The sequence below is a fragment of the Bidens hawaiensis genome, unplaced genomic scaffold (genome assembly GCF_021521415.1).
Source record: "Bidens hawaiensis isolate Kalapana, Puna unplaced genomic scaffold, B.hawaiensis_p1.1 tig00034984_1, whole genome shotgun sequence".
In the NCBI taxonomy this organism is placed as follows: domain Eukaryota; kingdom Viridiplantae; phylum Streptophyta; class Magnoliopsida; order Asterales; family Asteraceae; genus Bidens; species Bidens hawaiensis.
The window spans coordinates 65,364-89,618 of NW_027496060.1; the positions used below are offsets into that span (position 1 = coordinate 65,364).

A 24,255-nucleotide genomic window follows, 5' to 3' on the forward strand; every position below is an offset into this window, starting at 1 on the left:
CGCAAGCCGCAAGACCCCTGCGGCTGAAAACACCAAAAAGTGTCTTGAAAAAGGACCCTTGATTCGAGCTAGTAGCCAGTGGCTCGGGCTGAGCATCAACACCATGGTTCACTGTAGCTAGGACCTCCACCGGGTCAGGTTGAACATCAACACCATGGTTCAGTGTGACTGGGACCTCCGGTACCGGCTCTTCTTCTTCTTCTTCTGCATCACTTTCACTTGTGGTTGCATACATGCTTTCAGGATCATCATCCAAATAAACCTCCAACAATCCCCGCCTTGCGTGCAGCTAATCTCCAATTCCACCTGAAACATATTTACATTCTTTCACCTTAATCCTCATCAAATTAGGACAACCATAAGCAAAAGCCTGAATTCCCAGATCATTTACAGGGCAAGATCTAATGCTGAGGCTCTCCGATGCAACACAATTAAACACGATACATAAAACTTCCCTATCAGAAACCGTATCACAGTCACATATCGATAATCGCTCCAACTTCTTGCAATTCACTGCAATCTCACGTAAACAAGTCGGTGTAGGGTTTACGGCAATCAAAATCAGCTGCTTAAGGTGCACGAGGTGTTTACCAATCGCCATCAAAGCATCATCTCCTATTCTGTCCGCCTTCCAACCATGGATACGAAGCCTTCTCAAGTAACGGCAGCTTTCAACAACCGCGATCACTCCAGCATCAGTGCAATCAGGAGTCTTAGCAACATGCAAAATTTGCGAATGCGGACAGTTTGACAACGCAGAGAGACCGATATCACTCACGTGAACTCTCTCCAAATGAACTTCAGTAATACGATTATCAGGATTAACGGCCGATTCCAGTACATTATCCCATGCACCCGTGCAACTAATCAGCTTCAACGACCGCAGTTTCTTCGAACCAGCAATTAATGGTTCGAAGAAGAAGCAGTTGGCAACTTCGATGAGATGTATGCATTTGAGGGACAAAGAAACTGCGCCCGGACCGATTAGCTCCAGCCTCGTTTCGTTGAAATTATGGAGGTGCAACCTCTTAATTGCTAGTTCTTAAAGAGAAGTACAGTTGTCGAGGAGTGCGTTGATTGCTTGAACGCCAAACAAACAAGATCCACACGAGAACTTCTTCAAATGTTTGCAGTAATGGGCTAACGCCTCCATACCTAACTCGTTAATGTTATTGCAGCCACGGAGCTTGAGGTACATGAGTCCCGGGCAATGGGCGGATATTATAGCCAATCCGTTGTCGTTTATGCTTTGGGATAAACGACCGCAATGTAAAGAGAGCTTCGTAATCGAACTGAGCCGTGAAAACATTGGATGGAGGTACGGAAAGATTGCCAATTTGGCATTGAGTGTGAGACGGTAGCGGGACTGGCCTTCGACGAACAGCCACCTCCTGGATGCAAGAGAGCAACGCTTGCGGTCTCTGGTATCAAGGTGGTGGAAAATTATGGCTAATATGTCATCTGGAAGGAAAGAATTATAGTCGATAGGACCGGTTGCGTCCTCGACAAGAATCTCCGATCGAGCGGTGGAGGCAGATGATGTTTGAATAGTGGACCGGCGGTGGGTTGATCCCCGCGGCCATGGTGAATGGGAGGAGGGTGATTGCCTCATAACATTAATTCTTCATGTGGAAGTTAAATTGTTATTATTATTATTACTATATTAGTATTATTTATTTATTTTTCTGTTGGAAGTAAGGGTTTGAAGCTTGAATGATATGGCTAGTTAGGTGAATGTGAATCCTTTAATATACTTCGACATGTTTATATAGCCATTTGGATTTGGAGTATGATTAGAGTAATATGCCCACTGTTTCTTACATTCTATAATTTTTTTGTTTAAATGTATCTAATGGTTTTGATAAGTTGAAACCAGAGAACTGTGAAAGTAAATATTCATAAGATGGTAAAATGGGTAAGGTGGGAAATGTTGATAAGTTGGTGCATACATTTTATTGTAATGAATGCGTAATTAGTTGGTTAGTGAAGTATTTATATAGTATACTTAGTAATGATATTGTGCTCAATGAGGTAATTAGATTTGGTATTTTTCCTCCTTTGCATGAATTTTAAGAGGTGTGACATATTCTTGGACGTTGCTTGCCTAACTTTATCTTTGAACTATCATTTAATTAATTTTATTCCCGTCCGGTGGGCGGGTAGTTTAATGTTATAATGTCAATGACTATAACACATTTAACTTGTGAATACAAAACTGAGATGCATAAACAAAACGTTGGATCCAATTTTGTGTCCAACTAATTATTTTGGGTTTACATTGTGTTAAAAACATGCATTGAAGGGTATAACTTGGTGCCAAATATCAACCTTTTACATTTTATTACTACAAGGGAGGACAAAATGGATATGCCAACACAAACTACATACACTTCTGCCATTGTCCCAAGTTCAGTGTAGCAAGCATCTATTACTCTAGAAACAGAAAACCAGATATATATCTGGTTATATAGCTTTAAAATGTGTGGAACCACGTATATCATAATGCTATAACATTTTGTTCCCATTGGAACCCTGCATCCTCAACAACATATCCAAATTGCTGCTCGGTTGCTCCCAGGCCAACAAATGTTACAACTCCCACAGTCTCATTCCTTCACTTGATTATTAACTTGAGATCTGTAATTCAATGGCTTCAGCCATCTACAAAAGTCCCAATAACATTTAAAAAAAACATAGTTCATGATGGTAATATTAGCAGGGGCAATTTTAACCCATTCAATTACAAATGAGTTGATTAGGGTTACTATATTTATAAGGAATCAAAGTTAAGTAAAAAAATTAGCAAAAAAAGAAACAGTCTAATGGGTTGCAACTTGAAAGCTATCCGAAATCAACCCGTTTCAACCTAACATTATTTGAAAATAACTCGTTTTAACCCGAACATATTTTGATTAAAACATGAGTTGACCTTAACCTATTTTGTTTTGACACAAGCCAAGTTGATCTGGTTTTAAACCAGCCCGTTCAGATCTGCCACGTTGCCTAACCCGGACCAAAACTCTGTTCTGACCAGTTACCCAAACCTGTTACAAAGCACCTTGTGACATTAAAATTACAAATCTTCATGTTTGTCAAATAACACAGCATAAGAAAGAAAGGCCTAACATACACTTTTAGAAATTTAGGAGAATTTTTTTTCAAGTTTAACAAATATATGTATAAAATATATCATGGCTTCAAAGAAATTGTAATGTTCAACTTACATCAATTGATAGATTTATTCCCTTTCTTTACAAGGGGAGACTTTTATCATCATTTGCTTGTAACTCTGCTATCATTTAATAGCGTACATAATCTACAGCCATATGTTTGGATAATAGGAGCTGAGAGTGCCAGATACATGCATACAAATAAATACATTATACACATATACATGGAAATTAAATGCCAAATCATAACTACCGAGCTATACAAATAATCAAATGAAACTTGCCTTGAGTATGCCCTTAATTAGTGAATATGAAACTTGGCCAAATTCATTAGAAAACCACCATTGACCTGCAAAATGCAATGAAATTATGAATGGCGTTTAACTTAAGTTCCTATCACATGAGATTAATTGATCATAACCATAAATGGAAACTTGCCTTTTTCTTCCTTGTAATTATAGATACATGTGTTGGAAAAGATTCTTCCCTTCAATCAGTATTCAAAGGTCATGAACTCATGATTCAGCAATGACAAACATAACTCTAATTTTACAAGTTTGATAATCCACTGCATTTACAATCGGTTAGTTGATTAGTAAGTCCGACATGCTGATCAGTTTATGAAGCATGTTATTTACCAGGTTGAATAATTACACTATGGTCAAATGTGTAACAAACCATATTACCAACTGAATAATAATAATAATAATAGATCTTTCTCTATAACAGTAAAGTCTTTTGAAGATTTATACTCCATAAAATGTGTCGAACCACAGATTTCATACTGCTATAACATTTTGTTCCCATATTAGGTAACTCAAAAGTATTATGGGTGTTCCGTACACAGTTTTATGGCATGGATATATCCAAATCATATAACAGATATCATAATGCTGCTTACATTGATGAGAACTTCATAACATCTTCATAGCCCTTCACATATTCCTAATCAGATTCATAACATAAAACCCATGTTTAGCATCATCTTCAATCTGAATCAAATTTAAACAAATGGAGTAAAAAGAATATGAGAAATTGACCAACATCAATTAATAGAAGGTAGATAGAAAAAATAAGGAAGTAATACCCACCCATTTGATGCGCCATGGATCGAGACTGATACATAGGAACATCAAGAAGATTTCATAGCAAAAACCAATGTCAGTTGGAAACAAAGAATCAACCGGAAAAAGGAGGAAGGTGTTAAAATCGTAACCCTAATGCAAAGCAATTACAAAATGAGGATGAAGAAGTTGAAATACCTTCAAGATTTAAAACTTCAGTGTTTCAAGATTGAATTCGTACTATGTTTTCATTTGTGTTATATACTTGTATATAATTGGGTTTGTGGGGGTGGTGGAGTGTTATCCGGAGACGTGAGCAGGGGAGTTGTGGAAAACAAACTGCTGGTAACCTCCTCTTCTAAAAGGTTTTCAAGGACTTTAAATGGTCTAGATCTCTTCTTAGCTTGATCCAATGGTTGATATTGAACCCCACAGCAGTTACACTGATGGGGAACAATATAATATATAATGATTATATACGATATATTATGTCATGGCATTAAACGTGCCTCTTGACCTGTCGCAAGCCATTAATAGACTACTAGACTGGAGTTTACGTACCCGGTTTACATTTTTATTTGGTCTGTAGGTGAGATGCTTAACTATGGCGTTGTTACAGGCTAAGAGTACTGTGTTCGGGGTTTTGTTAGACAACATTGATATATCCGATTATGGTTTGTTTATGCTTTATCTTGACGTTTCGGCCCGTCTATAAATCACCCAGACGTCATGGTCCGGCCAAATTTCGTGGAAAATTATGGCTAATAAATCATCCGGAAGGAAACAAGTATAGTCGATAGGACTAGTTGTGTCCTCGACAAGAATCGTCGATCGGGTGGTAGAGGAAGATGATGCTTGAACAGTGGACTGGCGGTGAGTTGATCCTGGCGGCCATGGTGAATGGGAGGAGGGTGATTGCATCATAACACTAATTCCGAAGTTAAATTGTTTTTATTAATATATTACAGTATTATTTATTTATTTTTCTGTTGGAAGTAATAGGTTTGAAGCTTGAATAGTGAATGATATGGCTAGTTAGGTGAGTATGAATTCCATAATATCCTTCGACATATTTATATAGCCATTTGGATTTGGAGTATGACTAGAGTAATATGCCAACTGTTTCTTACATTCTGTAAATTTTTATTCAAATGTACCTAATGGTTTTGACTTATCCTTTGAATTTGAGTATGGTGTTATTCGGGTCATGTTTGGGGGCTGGTGGGTCCAACTTGACACGAACATGACATGAACCTGAAATTCGTGTTAGTCACGTGGAACCCGGACACAATTTGAATTTTTACGGGTTGAGTCGAACACAAGCCATTTAACTCAATATTTTCTTTTATTTATTGTTTACACTAGGTTATTGACCCGTGTACGACACGGGTGGAAATATATAAATCGTTAAACAACAACAATTGAAAATTATAATTTCAAAAAGAACAAAATAACTTTCGTTTTACAATTAACACAAACTTGAAAATTAAAATTTTATAAATAACTAAATAGTTATGTGTGGTTGTTAGATAATTATCAGTTGCTTTAATCATCTACCTATACTAATAAACAAAAATAATAATTATGATGTGTCCTAACCACATTCAATCTTAATTTTAGTTTTTCTCATATTTTCTAATCTCCACTCTCCTTAATCTATGCTATCCATGGGTTATGGGTTTTATTGGTATGACCCATTAATTAGTTGTAACCAATATGAGAAAAAGGTATTTAATGTAATTTAATTACAATAACAAAACCCTAAATCCGTTACATCTAATTTTACTATTAGATATAAAAAAATTGACCATGATTTTTTAAAAAAATATATAAACTATTGAATATCTATAGTAAGTTTAAAATCAAAAAATGAATTATTAAATTAGTTAAATTATGATTTACGAATCAATATCGTATAATAATTAGTGACCTATGTTTATAATAGATATATGATTATGTGTGTACTTCAATTTTTGTTGAATAAATACAATAGTTAGAATCTTAAAATTTGTAAACTATTTAAATTACATTCGTATTGATCATATAAAACATGTTTAATATCTTTAGGTACCAATAATTATTTTTTTGTCATCTTAAAAAATTATTTTACTCTTAGGAAAATATAAAGTTTAAATATGTAGCATTTGAAGTGTGTGTGTGATAATATTAAAATTGATTTACAAATTCAAAAGTAAATCCCTAAATTACGTATGAATAAATATCTAAATTTCGGTCATTTGACGAATTCCGTGTAATACACGGGTTCAAAAGCTAGTAAAGTATAAAGTAGTATTTAATCGTATGAAGTTAAATACAGCCGATTATGTATGCTAATAACATTATAATTCATGTTAAGTTATAATACAAACTGTAAGGCCCCGAACCCGGTAGCCTTACTTTAGCGTCGGATTTACTCATAAACACAGTTCTTACAAATCAGAGTTCATTAAAACTTTAGCGGAATATAAAAACTTTCATGAAACGTTACAACAATCCAAAACTTGCCTTAATTAAACATTCTTGTCTTTCAAAATAAATGTCAATTACATTAAAACATCTTGAGTCTTCAGATGCCAGTCTCCTATTCGCCCACCATGTGCCCGCTCAAGCTAGCTGTCTCATTCTACTCACCTGCGTGCATACTAAAAGTCAGCTACGCTGAGTGAGTTCTAGTTAATCGGACACCATACAATACATACACATACATACATATCCGAAGATACATATCCATACTTAACTAGTTACCCTTCTGTTCTACATACATACTTACTACCATACATACATACATATCTACAATCACTAACCTCAGTCTACCGAGAATACGTTCATAGTCCGCCGTCTATACCTGTACTCAAGGTCGTGAACACGTAAAAGGTCCGCAGTCCTTACCTATGTTCACCGTTTAGGGTACGTGCAAGGTCCGCAGTCCTTCCCTATACCATCCTACATCCACAACACGTCCAAGGTCCACAGTCCTTCCCTACGTTGCAACCTAATTCATAGCACGTACGAGGTCCGCAGTCCTCCCCTATGCTACCACAACACAAATACAGCACGTATAAGGTCCACAGTCCTTTCCTATGCTGAAGCCTATCTGAAGTACGTATAAGGTCCACAGTCCTTAACTACGTTCTCATCTATCATCTATAACACGTATAAGGCCCACCGTCCCTATCTACGTTTACATCTATCATCTACATTACGTATAAGGCCCGCAGTCCTTAACTACGCCATCACCAGCCGAGTCTATGTCCGACAGAAGCTAGAGGGATTTGCCATCCTAACTTACTATGTCGAACGTAGAACTCACATACCATTCGTGTACCTGTATACACATACTTCACATATACAATAATTACATTATAGCATAAGAACACTCTAGGCGTTCTTTACATCATTCATTTAACAACCATACCCCTTGTCGATACGTGCAATATCCGAAGATCGTTCACGCCCCGACAAGTATTCATTTGTAATGTTCATACATCTTCGATATATAATATTCGTACCTTTATTTTTAACCTGACAGTACGCGCAATATACGAAGATCGTTCACGTACCGACAAGAAATCATTCATATCCATCACATATATCACATATGGCATACACTTATCACTTAGGATAAATGTATTAACAAACACATCGAGTATGCACACAGCCCCGAAAACATAACAAGGAATGGGGCTAGAAACTCACCTGAATCTTGTTACGCCCTCCGTTAATAGTTATTCCCTTCTTGAGCTGTGCACGGCTAACTGTATAATATTTACACGTATCAATTAACTACTACTACTCATGTTGTATTTCTATCTTTATATGACCCACAACGAACGGGGGTCCGGGGACAGCGCCCCTGGCAGCGGGGTCTAGGGGCGGCAGCCCCTAGCAGGGTCCAAGGGGCAGAGCCCCTGGCTGGGGTCGAGCTGCCAGGTCAGCTTGGAAAAATTTTATTTACATTAACTGTCTTAACACATTTTCCATTAGGTTTTTAATTTATTTTCTAATCGAACTTGACTTTAGGCGAAGTTAAACCTTAGGCGAACTTAGATTTAGGCAAAGTTAAACCTTAGGCGAACTTAGCTTTAGGCGAAGTTAAACCTTAAGCGAACTTAGCTTTAGGCGAAGTTAAACCTTAGGCGAACTTAGCTTTAGGCGAAGTTATCAGTTAGGCGAACTTGGCCGTAGGCGAAGTTATCACTTAGGCGAACTTGGCCGTAGGCGAAGTTATGCTTTGAAGGCGAAGTTAAGCTTTGAAGGCGAAGTTAAGCTTTTGCAGGCGAAGTTGCCCAGTTCGCTACGGGTTTTGTTTTTATCACGCATTTTGGCAATTTTAATACCCTTGTTATGGTTCGGCATCACCCCCTAACGTTCCCTAACCATTTCGTTCGTATATATATCCCGTATATACTATAAAGCTTGGATCTTTAAGCTTAAGGACATTCAATAAAACATAAACTTTAAAGGTCAAGAACATACCTTTTGTGCTCGTTTGGATCTCGTTTAACTTGTTTAATCACAACTAATCGTTTACTCTCTCTCGGATCTTGCTCGTTTCTCTCCCTCGGCCGCCGGCCGTATATGGCGGTGTGTGGTGTGTGTGTGTTTTGGAGTGTGTAGAGATTATGATGGAAATGAAATGAGGGTTTAGGGTTTTAGGTTGGTTTAGGGGATATTTATATCCCTTAAAGCCCATGGACCTAGAGCCCATTCTTATTTAACCCATCTCAATTAATCTAAATCCATGATCCGTTCTTTACTCGATATTAATTAATTAATAACGCGAAATCACTAAACGTAACTTTCTTTATTCAACATTATTAATTTTAGGATGTTACACAAACATTAAATTTATAAAGTTACAATTGCATGTTGAAGAGTGAAACTTGCATACCAAAATAAGTTTAGGAATTTAAGTTATGAATAGAGTACAACTATAAATCATATTAATTATTAATATACCAAATATATGTGAAGAGATTTGTCATGATGATTGTTGTAGATGTAGATGTCCAAAATAGGTGTATCATTAGTCAAATTGCATGTTGGTAGTACCAATGTGTGTAATAATGCTAGTAGGATCACATTGACAAAGATTCCTTATTTTAAAGTTTTTTAAAAAAGATGTTATTTTTAAACCAACATTATAAAGAACAAACATAGTAGTTGGTTTAAACTTATAATCCAAGGAGAATATAGAATACAAAGGAAAACAAAAAATCATTGATATCCATATGAAATTAATTGATAAAAAAAGACATAACATAAGAAAAACACAAATTCATTAATATCCATATCAAGTTCAAACATGACAAATAAAACCAAACTCACAATGTCAAATAAAGGACAATAACCTCAAAAACATCCAAACTCAAAACCGAAAAAAAAAGAATCCATAAATGCATGCAAAACGTTTAATTTATTACGAAAACTCAAAATCCTTCCCTTTTATATCTTTTCCACTCCAACGATATCTCCCTGACCAACATTAGCCTCAACAATTTCTTGTTCGTCAACCTTCGTCTTGGTTGCAGACATATCAGTGTCATCATGAACATCGAAGGTGTCATCCAACTTGCGCTTGAATTTTACATCAACGATGAGGAGGAAAAAAAAATTATTAATACCATAAACAATGTTAGTTATTAATTAAATATATAAAATGAGGAGGAAAAAAAATTTACTAAAAACAAATATATTTTTATAGAATAATACCATCTCATATTGTAAAATCATTTCAATGGACCAATCCTCTCCCCGGTTATATTGTTGTCCTTCAAACGCCATACTCTAAGAATACGAACCTTCAGTACACGGTCGTTGTTGAAAACATCCAAATCCTTGAACATGGTAATGTTTGATGCTTCCATGTTGCCGTGTCAGAAAAAATAAGATTAAAGCAAAGATTAAAGATTCAATAACTCATATTTATAATTTGAAGAAAATTTAAAAACCTTGAGAATGACACAAATATGAATGTTCAGGAAGGAAGTGAGAAATGTGAGATTTTCTTTATTCGGTTTTGTTGTATTTATAGATGAACATATTCTGTTTTAAAATTTGAATTGTTAGATTAAAAACAAAAGGTGTAATTATAGTAAATTTATGCAATAGAATTTAAGGTTTTCAAAAATGTAGTTGATAATTCATATTTAGTTAATTTGAAAGTAATAACCGATTCTAATTAGGGGTTGATTAATAACACAATATCAATAATAAGTCATAACTCATAACATACGAATGAAATGATATTATAATTCATGTTTACAGAATTAGACATATTAAGTTGATTTTGGAATCAGTTACACATTAAAAATTGAATATTTAACAAATACCATAATTGCCCGAAATAAACATAGGAAACATATCAATATGAATCAATTAAATAAAATGGATGATTCATGTTTACAAAATTAAACAAACTAAGTTGAATTTGAATTCAAATTCAAATCCATAAAAAATTGTAAACTTATAGTAATGATATGATTTAATAAAAAACAATTACTGTTAATCAAATTTGAAAACAGTTACACATTAAACAATTTAAAATACTAAGAAATACCATAATTTATTAGGAAACATGTCATCATAACAATTACATCCAAAATATAAGAAATATCATAATTAAAATTTTTTAACATTAGACATTAAACAGTAAACATTAAACATTACACATTAAACAGAGGAAACATATAAATTTACATAAACAATTAACAATTCAACCTGATAACCTAAGAATGTAAAATACTAACCTAGGTTAATAATCTAAACTATAGGTTAAAAAAATTACATTAAACAATAACCATTAACCATAGGAAACATATCAATTAAACATTAAACATAGTAAGCTAAGAATGTAAAATAATAACCTAGGTTAATATGTTAATGTAATACTAACCATCGATGTGAAGATACAAACCTAACAATGTAAAATACTAACCATCGATGTGAAGATCTGAGTAACAATCGCCATGGATCTTCTGAAATCGTTTCCAGGATCGAATCAAAGCAATCGTTATTATCCAATACCGTCACTTGCCCAATTTATAATCCGATATGCGGTTTCGATTTTATATGAAGAACATAACGAAATCATTATCCGATTGATATACAATAATGGCCGATTGAATGGAGGCTTTGGTTGATTAGATTAAAAGGTTTGGTATGAAAGAATGCATGTATTGAATTGAAGATGAAAGAAAACAAAATTGGAAACCGGGTTTCTCTTTCATGGTTACATAACTATTTTAATTAAGTATTTTAATTATTAGTATTTTTGAATTATTTAATTGGTAAGAAAAATAGAGAAGTGGTAGTTATATTTGAAAGATATGGAAATCGTCCAATAGTAAAGGGCCATGTGGAGGCAAACTAATTTGTTTTAATAGTATAGTAGGATATTAATACTTTAAATTTGCATTTTTACTAAAATTTACAAACTTATATAAAACAGTTATATATTTATCATATAATCTTATGTAAATTTCCTTCTCTTAAATTTTGGCTAAGATGCCAACTAATTTAATTAATTACATAAAAATTTAATATTTAAAATATATAATAAAAAATTAATTGGTTAAACGATTAACCTGTGAACTGACTTGAACCCGCTTGTATCAAACCCACAGATTTAATGTTAGGTTTGTGTAATATTTTAGGGTAGTGTCTCAATCTCACATCTCTAAATTTTAGTTATATATTTATTACATGTTTAAGAAGTGTCTAATAAAATTAGTCATCATAAAGTTTAACAGTTGTTGGTCCGCCGTATCCTTAAGGTAGCACGTGGAGAGGTTTATGTCTGATCTTGTGACGATAGAGAAACTGCGAGTCGTAACGTCAGACAAATAAACCGCTAGTCATCAAGAGACGTGAGAACCGTGAATAATAAATATTCATAAAACGGTAAAATGGGTAAGGTGGGAAATTTTGATAAGTTGGTGCATACGTTTTATTGTAATGAATGCGTAATTAGTTGGTTAGTGTATGATTTATAGTATACTTAGTAATGATATTGTGCTCAATGAGGTAAGATGTGGTAATTTTTTCCTCCTTTGCATGAATTTTAAGAGGTGTGACATATTCTTTGATGTCGCTTGTCTAACTTAGTTATCTTTGAACTATCATTTAATGATGATATATGATATATGATGTCATGACATTAAATGTGCCTCTTGACCCGTCACAAGCCATGACTAGACTACTAGACCGAGGTTTACCCGGTTTACATTTTATTTGGTCTGTATGTGAGATGCTTAACTATGGCTTTGTTACATGCTAAGAGTACTATGTTTGGGGTGCTGTTTTACAAATTGATATATCTGATTCTGGTTTGTTTATGCTTTATCTGGACGTTACGGCCCGTCTATGAATCACCCAGGGGTAGCTTCCATTTATGCCTTATCTAGATGTCATGGCCCGACCAAATTTCTTGTAGCTACCTTTTGTTTTTATTATTTCGTTACTTGTTAACAAATTGCAAAAGCATACCTGCGTCATCAACCACGTTAAATGATTAAACTCTATAAATTAAAACAATTTAATTTTTTAGTATTTGATTAATGTGGTTAACACTAACATTCAACTATTAAAATTGCCTAAATCGTATTCAAATAGTTATTTTATTTTCTTAAAGCATTTCCAACTCATTGTGTATCGCCATCCACATTCTTATATAATTCAAAGAAAGAGTTAAGCTCTGTTTTAGTCCATGTGGTTTGGTTTAAATTGCTAATATAATTCGAATTATCTTTTTTTTTTCGTGAGACATTGTTGGTTTTGCAATTTTTGTCATGTTAATCCAAGACACTATTAAAAAAATATGTCAACTCGAAAGGTATATAAATTATGTAAAGAGAAAATTAGTACATGTAATATTATTATCAATTTTCTAGTTTATAAAATTTTCATTATGCATACTTGAAAAAAGATTGTTGTCTTTTATAAATAAAAAATATGTAAAAGAAATACAACATTACAAAAGTTGAATAAAATATTAAAGAGCCAACTCAAGTTTTATACGGTTCGTTCTCAAGCTCAATTACTTTTCAGCTCGTTAAAAAGAAATGAAAATTTCAAAAATTCAATTCTTTTATTATGCCTTTGTACTTTTTCTAAATACACACAATGAAAATGTTATAAGGAGAATTTAAAATATTATACTTATAACTATTTATTTTTCTTCAATATATATATATATTAATATGTTTATATGTTTTCATTATTATTAATAAAATATCACTTGATTAATTGAGTCAAGGTGTAATGAGTTGGTAAAAAAAGTAAAACAGTGCTAACCAGTAAACATAATGATTCATAGGAAAGAAAAAAGGAATTTGGATTAAAGTGATAATTTGGACATAATTTGGGTTTAAGTGATAATTTGGACGAATTATTAGACTAAAACAAAGGTTTACTCTCAAAAGAAATCATCCAAAAACACATAGCATCCATTACTTATCCATATACCGCCATATAGCGATACTACGTCCATATATTTTTTGGAAAATTTGAATTGATTCCCTCCATATGAGGATTCACTATTTATCACTCCAATTTCAAACAGGAAATTAAATGAAAACATATAAACAAATTATTTAATTATAGGGATTGGAATGAGATATGGGAGTAGAGGTGCACAAACAGGTTAGGGTTGAACATGGTTTGGTTAGGTCAACAAAAGTCAAAACCGGTTTAAGAACGGTTTCGGTTCGAGTCAGGGCTGACTGACTCTGAGAAGTGAGAAAGAATTATGGGCCGAATGCGAAAATATTTTGGGGCCTTAAGTAAAAGGAAAATTTTGTTGGGTTTAAACAAGTTAATTTTTAAATTGGCTTACTTGGTTATGCTTTGGGTTGTGTAAAAAACTTTTGTATAAGAATAGGATTAAACATGTCTCAAAAGAGACTAGAACCCACAACCTTTTGGTTGGTGATGGTTGGTTAATTTGTATATATCTATTCTCGCGTCTCATGACAACCGGCGATTTCAACGTCTGACGTAAAGGCTCGTGGATTCTTTGTCGTCACTAGCTCAGACGTAAATCCTTCCACGTAATAATTAAGGATCTAGCGCAATAACACTAATTAAACATTACGATTACGATTTAACTGGACGCTTCTTAAACACGTTAAAAATAAATATATAACTAAAATTTAGGGATGTGAATTTGAGACACTAACTGAAAAGACAACACGAGCATAACTCGAAATTTGCTGGTTTGGGTTTGATATAAACGGGTTCGAGTTAGTTCATAGGCTAAAGTAGCCCATCTATTTTTTTATTTTGTTTTTCTATGTAATAAATTAAAGTAGGTGGCGATGTAAAACCAACATATAAATTAAAAACTTATGGCCCAATGAGTCGTGTTTGGGTCACCCATGAGCATTCATGTCATGCTTGAATTCACAACTAACATGATTTTCTTTATTTTCAAGTTCGGGTTCACGTTTATGTAGGACTGGACTTGCCAACCAACAAACACGAACCATTTAATAGCCCTACTCAAATTCAAAGATAAGTCAAAATTGTTACATTTAAATAAAAAATTTACTGAATGTTAGAAACAGTTGGCAATTGCATATTACTCGCGTCTCATGACAACCGGCGATTTCAATGTCTGATGTAGCGACTCGTGGATTCTTTGTCGTCACTAGCTCATACGTGCATCCTTCTATGTATTACCTTAAGGATCTAGCGCAATAACACTAATTAAACATTACGGTGATGATTTATCAGGACGCTTCTTACACACGTAAAAGATATATATTACTAAAATTTAGGGATGCGAATTTGAGACACTAACTGAAAAGACAACACGAGCCTAACGCGAAATTTGCTGGTTTGGGTTTAATATAAACAGGTTCGAGTCAGTTCACAGGTTGACGTGTTTAGGCCATCTATTTTTTAATTTTGTTTTTCTATGTAGTAAATAAAAATAGGTGGCCATGTAAAACCAACATATAAATTAAAAACTTCTAGCCCGAATGAGTCATGTTCGGGTCACCCCATGAACATTCATGTCATGCTTGGATTCACATGACTAACGCAATTTTCTTTATTTTCATGTTCGGGTTCATGTTTATATAGGACTGGACTTGCTAACCTACAAACACGAATCATTTAACACCTACTCAAATTCAAAGATAAGTCAAAACTGTTATATTTAAATAAAAAAAAATTAATGAATGTTAGAAACAGTTGGCAATTGCATATTATTCTCGTCCAAATGGGTATATGAGCAAGTGGAGTCTTCTCAAAGCTTAACTCATTCACTAGTTGAAGTTGAGTCGCCATATTCCAACTCGTTTTTCATGAACTCCATTCATATTAAAATTAGCCTGTCACATAATAATAATAATAATAATAATAATAATAATAATAATAATAATAAACTTATATTCAGAGTTGATCAGAGTTTATTATTAGGGACGGACTTAGTTTAGAACTCAATTTTCGTCGGTAGTGCAAAATTTTATATGTTTTGGTTGGTTTTCGTATATCGCTACACATGAAAAAATATAACTTTACCCTGTCTTTTTAATACCCAACCAAATTAAAAGGCGAAACCAAGTAAAACCCAACCAAATTTTAGTCCAAATAAAATAAAACTGATGTTTGTTGTTTCTTGATGCTTGGACGCTTAGTTTAAACCGGACATCAACATTTAACAAAACAAAATTTCATTCAACCGCTGCTTTCACCCCATGTTGCCCGACCCCCTAGTGCCCTCCTCTGGTCACTAGACCTCCATGTTGCAGCCAAGTAGCCGATGGTCGGTGCTACTTCAGTCCCTTTTCCACGGTTTGAATTCTACTTGTTCAATTTAGGCAGTTTTCTAGTTCTAATTAAAATTTAATTGTTTATTTGTTTATATAAATTGTAAATTTGGAATTGTTTATGGACAATTGAATGATTTTTTTTAATTAGTGAACTTATTTTGTTGTCTATGGGACTAGAACTCAAAATCTCCCACTCCCAAAGCCCATTGGTAGCAATTGAGGGATTGATTTTAGTTTGTCGGACATTTGGGTTTATGTGTAAATTGAAATTGGTGATGGGTTTATGGTTTAAAATTTCTCCCTTCTAAACGGTAGTCTTATTAGCAAAATTTTTAAACGAAAATTCCAAGAAATGATGATATCAATGCAACACAAAGTTCAAAAAAAAAAAAAAAAAAACTATTTTATGACCATACGATAAAAAAAATTCAGAATACGGTAAAAAAAATTCGTTTTTATTGCATAAAATATGATAAAAATATTTTTAAATGCTACCCCTGAGAGTTTGTTCTAAATACGTTACTGTTTATTATGCAATCTACAAGCGGTAATTTGGATGATACACAAATTACTTCGTATACCATAGACCATAGTGGTAGTGTTTATGCATAATAAATTTGAGGTATACAGATGGCCTCATTTAGTTTATGCTTAATTTTGTTTTGGTTTATTGAGCTTGTGGATGCAGTTGATCACGCTTATTAAAATTAATAAATTCTCTCTATTTATAGCCTTCATGAACCATTGAAAACAATAAACAGTTTCAAATTTAAATCCAAGCAAGTTGGACTATTTGAGATTCAGTCAGTTTCGGTTAAGTGGCTTGGCGACTTAATATCCGCTTGGTTATTTGACGTTTATTATTATTGGAAGCCTAACTCATAAATTACTTTTACACACATATATATATACATATATATGTATGGGTAAAGTTAAAATACAAAGGACAACAAAAATGAGAAGTATGAGAAGGAATCCAGTCCATTGATCTTAGATTTGAATGACTGAGATTAATTTAATAAATAAAAATTGATGGAAAGGGCATGAAGGTAATAACCCACCTTTGTTGACTTTCTCTCTTTACATGCAAGACACATGTCAATTCCTCCCATCATCTAAAATGTCCATAACTTTTTCAAACGACATTATTTTTTTTTAAAACAATTTCACCATAATAATAAGCGCTTTTTTTTTATCTTTAATATAAGTATCATATTGTTATAAAAAAATTTAAAAAAAAAATTAATGGGTTTTTTTAATTGTGTTTTTTTGTTGTTCATTGTGTCATTGTGTAATATGTTGTTTCCATTGTGTTTTACGTTTCAAGTCATTGTGTTATATATATTCACCATTGTGTCTTACGTTTTAGGCCATTGTGTTATACGTATTCACCATTGCGGCAGCCCCTAGCGGGGTCTGCCCCTGGCTGGGGTTAAGCTGCCAGGTCAGCTTGGAAAAATTTTATTTTCATTAACTGTCTTAACACATTTTCCATTAGCATTTTGAATCATTGAATAATATGCTACTTAAAAGTTCAAGGGCTTATTTGTAATTAATCATTATTTTCTAAGTCCAGGGACCATTCTGTTAAACTTCTAATTCGTTACTTATCCTTAACGAACTGACTTGCCATGACGAACTGGTTCTTGTAACGAATTGGAACCTTTAACGAACTGGTTACTTACACGAATTGGACTTTTAACGAATTGGACTCTTAACGAATCAGTCCATGTAGCGAACCAGTCCAAGTAACGAATTGGACCTTCTCATTCGTTATCTCCTTTAACGAACTGGTCATAACGAATCAAGGGTAATTCGTTACCCTTTTCCCTTAACGAATTGGATACGAACTACAGCTAGTTCGTTAAACTTTCCTTAGCGAATCAGCTGGTGAATTACCTCTAATTCGCTAGTTATTGCTTAGCGAACTAGGGTTAGGTCAGATTTGTCAGAACATTCCCTGACAACCTCGTACACGTTTTTCCGGCGCCGCCTTTCCGGCGCCGCCATTACCGGAAAACGCACCGGAAAACGTATCTTCAATGTTTTACACCGTTTTTCATCGTTTTTCGTCCCGTTCGATCCAGATCTGAGCTAGGGTGACCCCTAAGCTCATATTAGGTTCGGTTTATACCGGATTCCACCTGGATCTCATGACTTAAACGGTTTAACGGTGTCGACTCGTCGTTTCATGATTATATCTAACGGATTTAAGCTCATACGACAAAATACTATCATACCTTGGGTCGGGATCCGTTTCCTCCTCGATATTTCGGCTAGAGAGAGACTAGAGAGAGAGAGCTTAAGTGTGTGTGTTTTGGGAGGTGTATGGAATGTGTGAAATGAATGATTAAAGGCCATTTAATGACTTATATAATTATGGATCATGGGCTTAAGCCCATGGTCCTTTCCTCTTTCTTTCATAGCCAAAGTCCATAACCCATATCCATTTAACCCAACACTAGCCCGACTCATAATAACTTGTATTTTAATTTATTAACCGAAAACCCGAAAAACGGGATGTTACACTACCCATAACCCCAAAATAAACCGATGGAACCGGTCAAATACTCAACTTATCCCGACCCGGTTCCAATACCCGGTTTGTCCACCTCTACTCTCTTCGGTCATTTCCGATTGAAACATAGAACGAGCCAAACAGCTAATCACCATTAGAGACGAGCTCAAGAAGGTACAAAATAACACAAAACAGTAAGATTATAAGTAAATTACAAAAAAGGTCCCGGGTTATGTTCCAGAAAGAAATAACAAGTTTTTTCAAAATCAAGAAACATATGATCTGATCAAACAATGCGCTCCAACTCCCTCGCGTAGCTGAGAGTCTGGTTGATGAGCTGGAGAGATGGAATCTCCTTGCATGATGCTGCTGTTTTGCCTTGTTGAAGACCAAATATAGCAAGAAGTTGCAGAAGTTCACGTGTGAATCTTCTTATTTTGGCGTTAAGGCATGGAAGGCATTCCTCCATAACTAGGGGTGGCAAATAAAACCTAAATGGGTTGTTTTTTTTTCAATAACTTTTAAATTGGAATGTGTCGGAATGGATCAAAAGAATTTTCCAATTAGGTCAAGATGGGTTGAGGAAATACTAGTGACTTTTGGTTATGGGTTAGAATAAGTTTGTTTCTGGGCTATAATGGACTAAACGAAGCCCATCCAATTTTATATCAAACAAAGCCCACGAAATCAAATATAAACCAAGAAATCGAAACCAAAATCCTTGAAACTAAACAAATACATAAATAAAAAAAGCAAAACCAAACCGAAAAAAAACCGAAAAAATCGAACTTGAACCGATACAAAACTGGTTTTTTAACGAGCGAGGGTGACGGAGGTAACATTTTCAGTTATTACATTTAACGTTTTTTATTTATATTTTGAGTTATTTTTTTATTAGTTTTTTTGATTTTTTAAGGGTTTTTTAAAACCCTTTGTATTTTAACTTTCACTTGGGTCAACATGGATTAACTTTACTCATCTTGACCTATACTCATCCTAACCCTCTTATTTTAAAAATCATCCCACCCATACTCATTCTAACCCATCACCTCTATCCATAACTGTCCGTCTCTTAAAAATTGTCAATAAAGCGGTTTCGTATCATCAGGGCGGCTCCATGGGTGGGCGAAGTGGGCGTCCGGTCGGGGTCTTTTTTTTTTCGGGGCACATAAATTTTTAAATCTCAATCTTTTATATATAGAATACCCGAACGATTATAATATCACTAATTTTACAATACCCAAGTACCTTTTAGACCCATTTTTTTCAAATTATCCATAGATTTATTGGCCCATTAAAAATTGAAAAAAGGTCCATTAATTGAAATTAATCAATTAAAGTTAAATAAATAAATTAATGAAACGAGTAGGCGGAATAACAACAACGTTGACTTCGAACACCAGCGGTCACGGTAACATCTGCAGAAAAGAGTTTTTTTGAAATTGTAGTTATTGAAATCTTATTTACAATCCACAATGGCCCCAAGAAAGATTTAATGGGTTGACGATGATAGCTATCGAGAACGGAATATTATAGAGAATAAACCATGAATAGTTGATTCACCAATATACTATCAAGCATGTTAGAGCATTCTCAACTTATCCGTCATCCCCATTTTTATATTTACACTAAAACACTACATTTCTCTCTCATTTCAATTAAGTAACACTTTTTTATACTTTTATCATTACAATTTTCTTTTCTCATCTACTCACAATCAATTTAACAAATGTTAAAAAATAAATTGTAAGGCCCCGAACCCGGTAGCCCTACTTTAACGTCGAATTTACTCATAAACGCAGTTCTTACAATCAGAGTTATTTAAAACTTTTCACGGAAACATTAACTTTAATCATTCGATACAAAACATTAATCTTTTCTTTAAAACCATACGTAAAACATCCCATTTAAAACATCATTTCTTACATCTTCAAATGCCAGCCGTTCAATCCATGCCATGTGCCTTCCTCATGCTAGCTCATTAAACACATTTACCAGCGTGCATACTAAAAGTCAGCTACGCTGAGTGAGTTCTAGTTAATCATACCTCATACCATACATACAATTACACACATATACATACATATCCGAAGGTAAATATTAATATCTTAATCTTGTATAAATATCCATAAGAGGAACGTCACGTAATATCTATTAAAAGAACTATTACTATTGCTCATGCTATATATTCTCCATTGAAGGACACTCTGTATATACTTCCATAGAAGGAACATCCTATATATTTCCATAGAAGGAACACTGTGCTTTCCATTAAAGGAACACTATGCTTTCCATTAAAGGAACACTACACTTTTCATTCAAGGAACACTATAAATATCATCCGTGGAGGGAACTCTATACATAATTTATTATTTAATATCCATATAAGAAGACAATCACTATTCTTAGCAATACATGCAATAAAACTTGCGCATCTCTTCCTCAGCTTCCCATGTAGCGGCCAATCCCTTGTGATGCTTCCATATCACTTTCACTAGGGGTATAACCTTGTGACGAAGTTGCTTCTTTTTGCGATCGATAATCCCTATCGGTTGCTCAATGTAGTTCAGCTGTTCATCAACCTCAATGTCCATCAATGGCACGTGCGACGTGTCATCAGCTAGACACTTTCTTAGATGAGAAACATGGAAGGTTGAATGAATTCCTTCTAACTCATTGGGTAAATCCAGCTTATAAGCTACTTCCCCCATACGATCTAAAATCTTAAACGGTCCAATGTACCTTGGACTCAACTTTCCTCTCTTCCTAAAGAGAATAATCCCTTTCCAAGGCGAGACCTTGAGCATCACATTGTCACCAACGTTAAACTCAATCGGTCGTCGCCGCTTATCAGCATACGATTTCTGTCTGTCTTGAGCAGCTTTCATCCTTTCCTTAATCTGATCAAACTTTGAAGAAGTTTCTTGAACAACTTCTAGGCTTCCCATCTCCTTCTGACCAATCTCTCCCCAGCATAATGGAGTTCTACAGCGTCTTCCATACAACATCTCGAACGGTGGCATCCCAATACTTGAATGGTAGCTTTTGTTGTAAGAGAACTCTGCCAGATGCAGATGATCATCCCAACTCCCTCCAAAGTCCAAAACACAAGCATGTAGCATATCCTCAAGGGTTTGGATCGTCCTTTCAGACTGCCCATCTGTTTGAGGATGATATGCCGTACTGATGTTCAATCTTGTTCCCATAGCTTCATGGAACTTCTTCCAAAACCTCGAAGTAAAATGAGTATCTCTATCAGACATGATCGATAACGGCACTCCATGCTTAGATACAACCTTTTTAATGAACAAGCTTGCCAACGTTTCTGATGAGATAACCTCTCGTATAGGTAGAAAGTGAGCACTCTTGGTCAAACGGTCCACAATCACCCAGATGGTATCATGATGCTTAGCTGTACGAGGTAGCTTAGTTATGAAATCCATGGTGATGTGTTCCCATTTCCATTCTGGTATCTCTAAAAGCTGCATTTTCTCTTAAGGCTTCTGATGCTCTGCCTTGACTTGTAAACAAGTTAAGCACCTACTGACGTAATCTACCACATTATTCTTCATTCCTGGCCACCAGTAGTCTCTTTTCCAATCTTGGTACATCTTCGTAGCTCCTGGATGAATAGAATATCTTGACTTATGAGCTTCATCTAAGATTCGACCTCTGAGATCTCCATGGCGTGGAATCCACATGCGGTCAAACCTAGTCTTAACACCATGCGTGTTTTCTATCAACTCGTCTTGCTGACCAAAAATCCTTTCTTTCTTTACTAGCCCTTCATCTACCAGCACTTCAGACTGCACCTTGATGATTTCTTCAAATAAGCTTGAGTTCATAACTAGCTGATATGACTTTACTGTTGCAATGACTTCCTCATTCTTACGGCTTAGTGCATCAGCGACCACGTTAGCTTTACCAGGGTAGTACTTAATATCGCAGTCGTAATCCTTTATCAATTCTAACCTTCTTCTCGGCCTCATGTTCAATTCCTTCTGCTCAAAGAAGTACTTTAAACTCTTATGATCTGTGTAAATAGTACACTTAGTACCATACAGATAGTGTCTCCATATCTTGAGAGCATGACTACTGCTGCTAGCTCCAAATCATGCGTCGGATAAGTACTCTCATGGACCTTCAATTGTCTAGGCGCGTAAGCTATCACCTTTCCTCGTTGCATCAACACGCAACCTAACCCACGATGAGAAGCATCAGTACAAACAACCAAATCCTCGTCACCATCGGGTAAAGAAAGGATTGGAGCTTGCGTGAGTCTTTTCTTTAACTCCTGGAAAGCTTCTTCCTGAAACTTACCCCAACTGAATACTATCGACTTTCTGGTCATGCCGGTCAACGGTGCGGCTATCTTGGAGAAACCTTCGATGAATCTCCTATAGTAGCCAGCTAACCCTAAGAAGCTTCGTATATCAGTCGTATTCTGTGGAGTCTTCCAATTTGTTATCGCTTCAATCTTAGCTGGGTCCACGGTAATCCCTTCAGGATTGATCACGTGACCTAGAAATTGCACTTCTCGCAACCAGAACGCGCATTTCGAAAACTTAGCATACAACTTCTCTTTCTTCAGAGTCTCCAATACTTCTCACAGATGCTCAGCATTATCGGACTTGCTTTTGGAATAAATCAATATATCGTCGATGAAGACAATAACCGACTTATCCAACATTGGCCGACATACCCTATTCATTATGTCCATGAATGCTACGGGAGCATTCGTTAGACCAAATGACATTACGAGGAACTCGTAGTGTCCATGCCGTGTCCGAAACGCTGTTTTAGGGATGTCTGCCTCTTTCACCTTCAACTGATGATAGCCTGATCTGAGATCTATTCGTGAGAACCAGCTTGACCCTTGCAGTTGGTCAAACAGATCGTCAACCCTTGGCAAAGGATATTTATTCTTTACCATAAAGCTTGTTCAACTCGCGATAGTCTATGCACATTCTCATACTTCCATCTTTCTTCTTCACGAACAACACTGGCGCGCCCCAAGGAGAAACACAATGGTGTGCGAAAAGACACAATGGTGTGCGAAAAGACACAATGATAAGTGAAAAGACACAATGGTGTGCGAAAAACACAATGACAAAAAAAGACGCAATGATAAACGAAAAGACACAATGGTGTGCGAAAAGACACAATGACGTGATTTTTGTTTTGAATTTTATATAACAAAAATCATACTCATATTAAACATAAAAAAAACGCTTGTTATTATGATGAATTTTTTTTTTAAAAAAAATATCATACGAAAAAGTTATAAACGTTCTAAAATGATGGGGGTATTAATATGTGTCTTGCATGTCGAGAGAAAAAATGTGTACAATTATCTTTATACCCTTTTTCCTTTGGTCCTCACTTGACATATGTCAATTATTTATGGCTTCTCACACTTCTCATTTTTATTACCATTTGTAGAATAACTTAACCCATATATATATATATATATATATATATATATATATAGAGAGAGAGAGAGAGAGAGAGAGAGAGAGAGAGAGAGCGCAATGTTATAATAAGAAGTAGATTTTTTCTAAGAAGTTTAGGAGGTGTGTTTTCACCATTAGATTTAATAAAACACACCGCACAATAAACACGCTTTCCATATCCACTGTCAGATCAAAATATCTAAAACACACAAGATTACTTCTTACACTTCTTAGACACACTCCACTTCTTATTATAACCTCACCCTACACACA

General features: G+C 34.8%; 1 long non-coding RNA gene and 1 pseudogene across 1 annotated transcript; both read right to left on the minus strand.

Moving 5' to 3' along the window:
• Positions 1–289: 289 nt before the first annotated feature.
• Positions 290–1,612, minus strand: LOC143586785 (F-box protein SKIP2 pseudogene; annotated as a pseudogene).
• Positions 1,613–2,347: 735 nt separating this feature from the next.
• LOC143586788 (uncharacterized) lies at positions 2,348–3,719 on the minus strand. Its single transcript, XR_013144756.1, has 3 exons — positions 3,455–3,719; positions 3,221–3,344; positions 2,348–2,629 (listed from the first exon to the last, which is right to left on the minus strand). It is a non-coding gene; the product is annotated as an uncharacterized LOC143586788 (long non-coding RNA).
• Between the last annotated feature and the right edge of the window lie 20,536 nt (positions 3,720–24,255).